This window comes from Trichosurus vulpecula, chromosome 7, assembly GCF_011100635.1.
Source record: "Trichosurus vulpecula isolate mTriVul1 chromosome 7, mTriVul1.pri, whole genome shotgun sequence".
In the NCBI taxonomy this organism is placed as follows: Eukaryota; Metazoa; Chordata; class Mammalia; order Diprotodontia; family Phalangeridae; genus Trichosurus; species Trichosurus vulpecula.
In genome coordinates this window covers 161,447,716-161,458,625 of record NC_050579.1, presented here as the reverse complement: position 1 = coordinate 161,458,625, position 10,910 = coordinate 161,447,716, and positions in this window count along the sequence as shown.

The window sequence follows — 10,910 nt, the reverse complement described above, 5'->3', positions numbered from 1 at the left end:
TCTTCTGATTATTCACCTATATTTACCTTTTTATTTTTTCTCTTGATTCCCATATTTGTATTTTGAAGTTCTTACTCAGCTTTGGTTTTTTTTTTTCATAAGGAATGTTGAAAGTCCTCTATTTTTATTGCAAATTCTTTTTTTTTTCCTTTGGAGGATTATACTCAGTTTTGCTAGATAAGTTATTCTGACTTGTAGGCCTTTTGCAATGTCTCATTCCATGTTCTCAGTTCCATAACAGTTGTAGCTACTAAGTCTTAGGTGATCTTCACTATGGTTCATTGGTATTTTAATTCTTTCTTTCTGACTGTTTGTGGTATTATTTCTTTGATCTTTAAGCTCTAGATTCTAGCAGTAACATTCCTGCGGTTTTCATGTGGGACTTTCTTTTGGGAATCAATTAGTGGATTCTTTCTCTTTTCCTATTGCCTATTATTCTAATGTTCGGGCAGGTGTCTTGAGTGATTTATTCAAAAGATAGATATCCAAATTCTTGTTTTGGTCATAGACTCCAAGTGGTTTAATGATTCTTAGGTTACCTCTGCTTTATCTGTTTTCCAGGTCATTTGCTTCTGACATAAGATATCTTACATTTTCTTTTATTGTTTTTCAATTTTTTGATTTTGCTTCAGTATTTCTTGTTGTTCTCTGGAGTCATTAACCTCTCTTTATTCTAATTTTTTATGCCATCTATCCCTAGGGTAAGGCTTTATATACCTCTTTGTTAAGCCATTAATTTTTTCCCCAAGTCTCTTCTCTACAGCTCTTAGTGCTTATCAAATTCTGTCCTCTCATTCTAATTTCATTTATAATATTTTAAACTTTCAAAATTTTACATAATTTCTTCTAGGAATTCTTATTGGTCTCATTGGGGGGCCTTTTTTTTTCTTCTTCAAGGTTTTGATTATCCATGTTTTTGATTTATTCTCTTCTGGGTCTGTGACTTGAGCATCTCTGGTATCAAAAGACCTTTTCTTTCTTTTCTTTTTTTTTTTTTTTTGTTTACTCATTTTTGGTGCTTAGGCCTTAGGAACTAAGTTCTAGGTCTTCAGTTCTCTGGGGATCAGACCAGATTGAAGTCCTTTCCTTCGCCCTTGGGGGGGGGGGGCTTTCACCCAACTCCCCCTTTTCTTAAGAGTCAAAGCTAAGGCTCTTTCCTTCAGTTGTACATATCCTTTCCTTTGTCCTTCACAACACCAAAATTTCCTCCTTCTTCCAGGCTCAGCCTGAGCTGAAGCCCTTTCCTTGAAAAGAGAAGGGAGGAAGGAAAGGGCTTTTCTTTAGTCCACAGGCCATCCTCCTCTGGTAGAATGGACCTAGTTCCTCAGAAGTGTGGGAGGGAAGGGGGCGTAGGAAGTAGGGACTTTTTATTTAGTTCACCATGTCGTGTCCCTTTTCTTTTGCCATGGGCTAAACCACTGCTACTCTTTTTGTCCACCTAAAAGCAACCAGTGACTTGCACTAAGGCTTTCATTTTTATTCCCTCAGGGTATTTCTTGGGCTGGGGTTTCACTTTTGTCCCTAGTGGGATCTCTTTTTGCTGAAACTTTCGCTTTCACTTTTGTCCCTCTGAGGATCCGGTTCCAATATCTACCACTTCTCCAGAGGAGTAAATGTTATGGTAATTGGGCTATTGTGTGTGGTGGAGGAGGGGAGAAAATAGAGCTGTACCTCTTCCTTGTGTTCAGCCATCTTGGTTATTCCTACTAAACAAAAAGTGAATGACCAGAAATATTTTGTTCCTGATGGGGAGGGGCACAGGGACTGGTCCCTCTCAGAGGGTGCAGACTTATATGATAAAAAGGGTCTTTCCTTCACTCCTTTTCAAATCCCATATCTAAAGTCCTCTCATCTTCTGGCACACTCCCCAATGCTGAAGTGAAAATAGCTTCAGTATTCAAAAGGAGCTCAAAATATAGCACCATTTTCCAGTTTTGTTCCAAGGACAAAAATTAAATTTGCATTGTGGTCATTTTGGGGCCTCTAATGATGGCACAAGTTACTAAAAGAGATGAGAAAGTGAATAGCAGGTGTATTGAAATGTCCATCCTTGGGTTCTACAAAGCTCCTTCGATCCTGGGGATTGGGGAAGAGAATGATGCTGAATTACTGGAGCATGAAAATCCCTTGAGGTCTAAGAGGCTAAAGGGGCTGGGATAAAGGAAAGAAGATGAAGAGAAAGGAGTCGATTCTTGGACCCTATCTGAGAGCCTATGCCAGCTTCTCCTAACTGTCATTTTACCATTTTTTGTCATTTATTCAAGGATGGGAAGGGTAAGTTAAACAGAGAGGCCAGTGAGTGAATGATAAAGACCTCTAAAACTATTAAAATGTCACAATTGTTTCTGGATATACCCCAATCAACCAGCCAAAAAAGAATCAAGCAAAACTTAGCAGATACAGGATCAGTCTGATGGGGTATGCAACATTCTGTACTGACAGCCCTTTTCGTGTTTTTTTTTTAATATTGGTAACTTCTATTATATGTTATTTTCTAACCCTTCCCTTCGTAGAATCATTATTTTGAAGCACAGTTTATATGATTATAGATCTAGGAAAAAACCTCCAAAGCCAGTCCAACCACCTCATTTTACAAATGAGGAAACTGAGGTCCAGGGAAATTAAGCCACTTGTCAAAGGTTATAAATCTTGAAGGCAGGATTTGAATCCAGAGCTTCTTTGACCCCAGAACAAGGGCTCTTTCTATTGTACCACAGTTCCTCCAAATTGCAAGCTAAAATGATTGGGAGAGACATTGATGCAGAGATTTTCAGCCCTAACCATTTAACCAGGAAACAGGATTCACCTGCTACCAAAGCCAGTTTTTGGGTGGGGGTTTGGGGGATTTGACATGCAGACTCTAGATGGGGAATCACGCAGGCAGAAGGAAGTCACTAAACTCACACTCAAAGGGCAATCTGTTAAGTAAGAATTCTATCCTTTTAGCAGCGGTTGTGTGAACATGAATACTCTGCTCTTGCTCCAAGTGGCTGGTTGTGACAACATAATTAGGGGGACAGTGCCAGCTGCAAATGGAACCATTGAGGCATCTCCTCTTTGCACATATGAGCACATGCAAAGTTGGCAGCTCAGAGGGATCTAGCGATTGAATTGTCAACATGGCCTGCTCCCACCAGTGGAGCCTGACGCCGAGGGGCACTGGAATCAAGGGCTGGTGTACCAAACCGCCTGATTAGCTGTTAACTGCAGATTAGGGCCTGCATTGTCTGCAAATCCAGGATCCCTGATTGGGCTGGGGCCTCCCCCTCCCTCTACCTCCCCTCCCCCAAGGAGAAGGGAAGTTCGGCAGGGAAAGGGGGCCAGATGGGGAAGAAAACTGTTCTCTAAAGGCCATCTCTAGGAAGTAGGTCAGGTACTTCAGAGATTAAAGGAGCACGCTTCATCCCTGCGTGCTAGAGGCCAGGACAAGGAGTGGGACAATTAGGAGGAATTAGAGAAGGGCAACAAGTAGCCTAGATTTATCAGCTTTAATTGTCTATTGTCAGGAAAGAGCTCGTTTTAGAGATCACGGCCTGCTGCCCGAATCCTAATACCTTTAATGGACTCTCCATTGGGGGAGGTCATGGGCTGCTCTTCTAAAGGGGGGTGTGAGGGTGAATGCCCAGAAGAAGGTACCAGGGACCCAGAATTTCTTCCACTTACTGGCTGAAGCTTCACCTTCTTACTTATACCTTTAGTGAGGGTGGGGGTGGGGGAAGAAGGAAGACCAGGAGGGACCTAGTGAATATTAACCCTTTACTACCTCTTCCTAGATCAGTTCCCTCAGGAAACAATAGACTACTGATAAAGATTAGATAAACCTGGGCTCTGAGGCTCAGAAGGTCTCCACACTGTCTTCATTTTTAAAAGGTTTTCTGGGTTATGTGAAGTAGCTGCTAGCTAGATGAAAGAGATAAAATGTCTGCTTTTAGATTTTTTTAATGAATTATTGGGTTACTTTTCCTTACTTCCTCAGTCAATCAACAAACATTTGTTAAATACCTACTATGTGCCAGGCACTGTGCTAGGCGCTGAGAATACAAATATAATGAGTGGAAAAAAAAAACCCTACTTGAAAGCTTACACTCCAACAGTGGAGACAAGACTCTGTGTGTGTGTGTGTGCGCGAGCGCGCGCGCGCGCGTGTGTGTGTGTGTGTGTGTGTGTGTGTGTGTGTGTGTGTGCACACATGCAAATTTTCGTGAGTTTCCCTGCCTGTGTTCCTTGACAAACATATATTTGTTTACAGAATAAATATGACAAGAATAAATACAAGGTAGTTTGAGAGGAAGTACACCAGTATTTGAAGGCCTCAGGAAAGGCTTTGGGTAGGATCTGGTGGTGCTTGAGGTGTATCTAGAAGGAAGAGAGGGAGTTTATGGGGAGGAATTGATAAAGGAGTGCCTTTCCAGCACTTAGGGGCTGCCATTGCAAAGGCATGGGAAATCAGATGGCGCTTTCTGGGAAGGAACAAAATGGCCAGCCTGGCTGAAGAGCATAATTCAGGAATGGGAGAAATAAAGCTGAAAAGCAAACTTGGACAAGGTTGTGAAGGTGTGAAAGTTAGCTTTAAAAGCTAACTCTAGGTGTTTCTATTTGATTCTAGAAAAAATAGGAAGCCACTAGGGTCTGAGGAGGGGAATGACTTGATCAGATCTGTGCTTTAAAAAAATCACTTTGGCAGCAGGTAGCAGCCAGACTGAATGACCGAAGGGTACACTCGTGAGGCTTCTTAGAGATGGACTGAGATGATTCACTTCTCTTTCCCCGCCCCCACCTTACACCACCACCACCACCACCACTACCACCTCCCTCCCCATATTCACCTCTCTCCCACCTCCTTATTCTTTTTTTCCTTAAATGTGTACGGTTTTGCATACAAGCAGTACTATAAAAACCTTTGATAGAGTGTACCCTCCCTGAGGCCAGAGAATATGGGAGTTTTTGCATTTCTTTGTATCCCCAGAATTTAGCTTGGCACCTAGCACTTTTGAAAAGCTTAATGAGCCCTTCTGCTTATTGGCTCAGAGGCAAGATCTTTTGCTTTTGTCTTTGTATTCAATCAGTCAGACATTTACTCATCATCTACCTTGTGCCCACCGTGCCCACCCTGCCGGTTCACCCAGTGTTTAGCACTTAGGAAGGACTGAATGAATGCTTTGTTATTCATTCAAAATGTCATACTTTTAAAAAAAACAAATGAAAACTTTTGTTTGATAAACATTATGAAGTTCCAATAATATGCTAAGTATTCAAAGAGAAAATGATGAAGGATAAAACATAGTCCCTGCCTGAAAATAGCTTATAGTCAGTATATTTGGACAGGAGAGTACATAAAGTGGCATGACGAGCTCACTCTTCATTCTCCACCTATACCTTCCTCCAACTCCATCTAAGGAATAATGGAAAGTGAGCTGGAATTGGGCTACAGGAGACCTAGATACCAGTCCCGTGGCTTTGAGAAAGCCATATCACCAATTAGCACCTTGACTTCCCTCTCTGTAAAATGAGAAATTTGGACTAGGTGATTATTTCTATAGTTCCTTCCAGTTCTAAGTCCTTTGATTTTCTCCACTGAATCTATCACTGGTTCAGTCACCCAAATCTCCCTATAATGTCGAGATTTTCTAAAGAAGTATTGCCCCTTACGTCTTAAGGTAGCAAACCTTGGGACACTTTTGCTACTCACCTAGGGTAAGCTGTTCAGCTTTCTCTTTCAGATAATAGAATGGAATTTCTGGGCTTCTCTGTTTATATACATAAAAATCCTTTGCAGGGCCCTTGGAACTTCTTTCTATCATTCTTAAAACCTAGCTCACTCCCCTTCCTCAATTACACCAACCTAGGAAATACCCCTGTATACAGCCTTCCTTTTCTTTTTTCCATAGGCCAGCTTTTCCCTCCAAAAGCCACTCCTGTCTTTCAGTGAAAGAAATTATGAGACTATAATATTTATATAGTGCTCTAAAGTCTTTAAAGTCTCTCAACCCTGTGGGGTGAATGCTACTGCTATTAGAAGAGGGACTAGATCTGTGATTTCATGGGGTATAAGGAGCTCCCTGCCATATCACATATATCTTACAATCTTTGAGAATTGCCTAGAGCACTGAAAAGTTAAATGACTTGCCCAGGATCACAGAGCCATTATATATCAGAGATGGTTCTAGAATCTGTTTCTTGACCTGGTTTGAAGGTCATTACAACATACTACTTCTTACAGATATCATTATCCCCAGTTTTTTTGGGGGGGTGAGTAAACCAAGGGTCAGCCTAAGGAACTTGAGGTATTCTGGTACAGAGTAAAGAATACTGGTTCTGTCAGGAGAACATTACACACAATTATAGACACATGGTATCTGTATTGATTAACTTTGATAGATTTAGCGCTTTTCAGCAATGCAAGGTTCTAAGACAGCTCCGAAAGACTCATGATGGAAAAAGCTGTGCACATCCAGAGAAAGAATTACGAAGTCTGAATGCAGATCGAAGCAAACTATTTGCTCGCTCAGCTCTTGTCTCTTGCTGTTGTCGCTCTCGATGTCCTTTTTTTGTTTCTTCTTTCTCATGTTCATTCCATTGTTTATAATTCTTTACAACTTGACTATTGTGAAAATAAGTTTAATGTGCAGGTATATGTAGAACCTATATCAGATTACATACCATCTGCGGGGGGAGGGGGTAGGAGGGGGAAGAAAATTTGGAACTTGAAAACTTGTGGAACTGAGTGTTGTAAAATAAAAATTAAAAATAAATAAATAAAATCACACACAAAAAAAGAATACTGGTTCTGGAGTCAGGACCTGGGTTCAAATCCCTGTAACCTAGGAGGAGGAAGAAGTTACTTTAGATGGCCTTTTGAGGTTCCTTCTGACTCTAGATATATGATTCTATCCTTTGCCCATGGTTAGCCAGGCACTAGAAAGTGTCAGAAGCCCTATTCGAACCCAGGTCTTCCAGTCCCAGCCCCCTATTCATTACATCACAGATATGGTGACTCTAAAACCCAAAGAGATGAAATTACTTGCTCAGATCTACACGTAGTTAATTAGCGACTAGGACTAGTGTCCAGGTCTCCAGGGTCCGAATTCCACTGGACTTTCTATTAATACCAAAGATGGGAGTTGGAGTAGGGGGAAGGCAAGGGAGCACAGGCAGAGAACAGCAGTGGTGAGGTGATCGTGCCATTTTATAGACATCTTTCTTGGGTCAGACCTGCTACTATATTATAAACTCCTTGAGGGCAGTAACTGTCATCTGCCCTCTCTTTCTCTCTAGATGCTTAGCATATTCTTGGTGCTGAATCAATGTTGTATTGAATTGAACAAAAAGAAAGCTAAAAACTTCTTCAAAAGATGACATTTGGCTCCTCCTCTTTCTGAAGTACCCTTTGTGTGCAAAACTGTAGACATTTCAAAGAAAAAAATAACCCTTACTCCAAAATGGGGAAGGTGGAGGTGGAGGGTGGGGTTAATGAGGGTGCTGGGAATAAGTGTCTCCAAGAATCCCCCTTTCCTATCTGTGTAGCTTTGAAGGGAGGAAGTGAAAGTAACCCACTTGCTCTTCACGGGGGGGAGGGGAGGGAAGGGGCGGTAGGGTGAGGGGAGCGGTAACTTTTAAAAATTGACACTTTAGCCTTTTACCTGTTAAGGGGCTGCCTGTTGACATACCTCACTGGTGTTTGCTTCTTATAAACCCAGGAAACTGTTTAATAATGAAAATAGTATTTGTGACTCAAGAAATTAACCTAATGTCAGACTTATACTTAAGAGCAACCCCTAAAATAGCTCTGGGGTACATAAAAAAATCTAAGTAGGTCCTAGCCCTGGTTACAGATTACCTGTGTGACTGTGGGCAGGTAACAACTTGTCTGGGTCTCAGTTTCTTCATCTGTGAAATGAGTGCATTAGATTAGGTAAACTATAATTTCCCTTCTAGCTCTAGAGATTCTACGATTCTGACTCTATAACTTGGCAGGGAAGGGGGGTGGGGACAGGAAGGCCTGGTAACTTCCGGTTGGAGCCTCATTTAGGGATCTGGAAATTGGGCAATGCCCCATTGTGGTAACAAGCCCAGAAAATCCCACATTCTTCTATTCCCTGTCTTCAGGTTCACTTTGGCCTCTTTTCTTTCTCTAAAGAAAGAGAAAGTTGGTTTCTCAGCATTTGCTCCTTTCTCTTTATCTTCCCCTTGATGTAGCCTCAATAGCCTTAAACTATAGCCTAGAAGTCATTTCTAGGATCCATTTTTTCACTTCTTTCTTCCTCCTTGACTCTCAATCAAAAGATCGTAGATTTAGAGGCCATCTAGTCCAAACACGTCATTTTCTAGATGAGGAGTCTAGAATTTACCTAGAAGGTAAAATGACCTGCCAGAAGTCACAGGGATAATTAAGTATCAGAGAGACTCTTCAAACCCAGATCCTCTTCTTTCCAAATCCATTCCCCTCTTCCATCATGGTACCACCCTGGCTCTCAAGGTAATGTAATCAAAAGGTTCTGTAGATATTAACCACCAGAAGTGAAATTTTTTTGCCCCTTCATTCACCTTTTAAGTAAATCTAAATAACTATTGATTACACATGTTTATCTAAAAGAAAAAGAAAAAAAAATCTAGGTTTTTCCACGGGTGATAATATCTACTACACCTGTTACTTTATGGGTTCTAACAAATTTAACTGAAAACATCAGATTAGAAGTAAATGCTGAGTTATAATATATGTTTACTCTACGTAACAGCATACCAATCTACTTGTGTTCCAAAGCAAGATTGAAAAATACAGGTAAATTCCAAATAAAAGGTGATGGAACAATGACCATGATGCTAAAAATACAATCTTCTAACCTGCACATATGGCATGTCCCAAAAGTCTTAGTGCAGTTTGAAGCTTTAATAACTTCAGAAGGATAAATGTTACAAACTAACAAAACAACATCCCTTATACTTATTTACTTTGTGCATTTTGAATAGTAAATTTTAATCTTAGCACACCAGGTTGCCACGTCATTATGTATCATATGTGCCACAGTTTGTGGGTTATGCTTTCTCAGACCTGTGAGTAGAGGGGGTTCTCTTCCCTGGCCACCTTGGTCACCTAATCTATCTTCATCAGACTCTTTCCTTTGTGATCACATCAAAACTGTTGTGTATGTATGCATCAAAACCTCATCCTCTGGATGATCCTAAGGCAACTATTACAAGTGCCTGTCCCTAAGCCACAGCTGATGAAAGTTTTTACATATTGTGAAAATTGGCTAAAGTGATATATAACACGAGACAGCAGTAGTTATGTTGAACCTACATTAAAAATCCATATTTTAATATCATATAACTAACATTTCAAATGGTGTTTTTGTGTATTTGTAGCGTTTATATTTTTGGTGCTATTTATACTCTAGAACTGCACTAAGGCTTTGGAGATACCCCACATTATGGGGCTCTTAGAGGCAGCGCTTCTCATCCCATCTATATTTCCAGGAAGGGGACATCTCATTTGGAAAATCAGGTCATTTTTGATTTGGAGGTTTGCAGAGTGGACTCATTTCTATCCTTTTATCCAAGAAGGCTGGCTCAAACATCAGAGTCTTAGGATCAAAATTTGAATCCTTGTTTTTTGTTTGTTTTCTGTTGTCGTTGTTTTAAACCAAAATATCTGGTTAGCTTGGAGAGCCTTTTCGAAGGAAGGGAAACATGGTTCTATTTTTAAACTTTGTTTCACTCATTACCAAACTGGTTCATGCACGTAAATCATACCAATGACACATGCCAAATTGTGCTCCGGAGTGTGTCATACATTCTCTCCTTCATACACACATAGTTGCTTCCCTTGTCAGCTTTGGGGGAATAAAATTCAGAGAAGCAGGCAGAAAGTTGAGCTGAGTTGATTCACTCGAAAAAGGCTGTTTGAGTGTAAAAATCGAGTGTCCCGCTAGGAACCAGGGCCTTTAGTTCTCAGCCTGGCTTTTAAGACATGTGGGAGGGCTTCAAAGGCCCCTGTGCCCTTCTTTTCTGAGGAAAGACTGCAGTTGGTCCCCAAATGTTTACCAGCATAAAGATGCCCTAACCTACAGGAAGTGGGAAATGAGGAGGGGGAGGGGGAGGGTCAAAGCAGAGGGTGGGAGGGGGTTTACTCTTGATGTGGTTAGTCTGTCATTGACCTTGTTTTGGTAAAGGAGGGTTGAATTCGAAAATGAGACCACATTTCATCCTTCTTTTGACTTGCTTCGGAAAGTTTGTTGTTGTTTTTTTTTTTTTCCTATTGGAGCCAGCTCTGCAGATTTGGTTCTCAACTCCACTTAACTCAACAATCCTCTCTTCCCATACCCTCACTTCCTGATCATAGGCTCCTCTGAGCAAGCATATGCTCGCCTGTCCCCACTAGAAGACTGAAAATACTGTTGCAGTAGTTGGAGCTGAGTAACATCAGCTGTGGTGATAGCATCAAAGAAAATGGATGGGGATTTCTGAGATCAGAGCTGGTTAGGCCATTCATGACTTGCTGCCAACCTGAGAGCAACAGAGAGAGCTCTGCCTGAGAAATGCTGATTAATAAAATAATTGAGGTTTTTAGTGCACTTTTTTTTGTGAATCAGGAGGGGAGGGGGGAAATGCCATGACTAAAAATGCACTAAATTATTACTTTGAAATGAACACTTTGAGACGTAGAAGTCCAGACAAAGACAACTTTCGATAGGCCTGCCTGTGCAGTAATAGGCCAGCCAGCAGCTTCTCCCCACTTTTAGTCAACAATATGGCACACTATTTTTAATGCCTTTTTAAACGGATAGGGGGTCAAGAGGTCACTACCCACTGCCTTTTATTCACTAAAAAAAAAAAAAAACAAAAAAAAAAACCCTGTGCTGTTTTTAAATGGACTGTTTGGAGGTGTTAGAGGAATTTGACCTAGCTTTGTC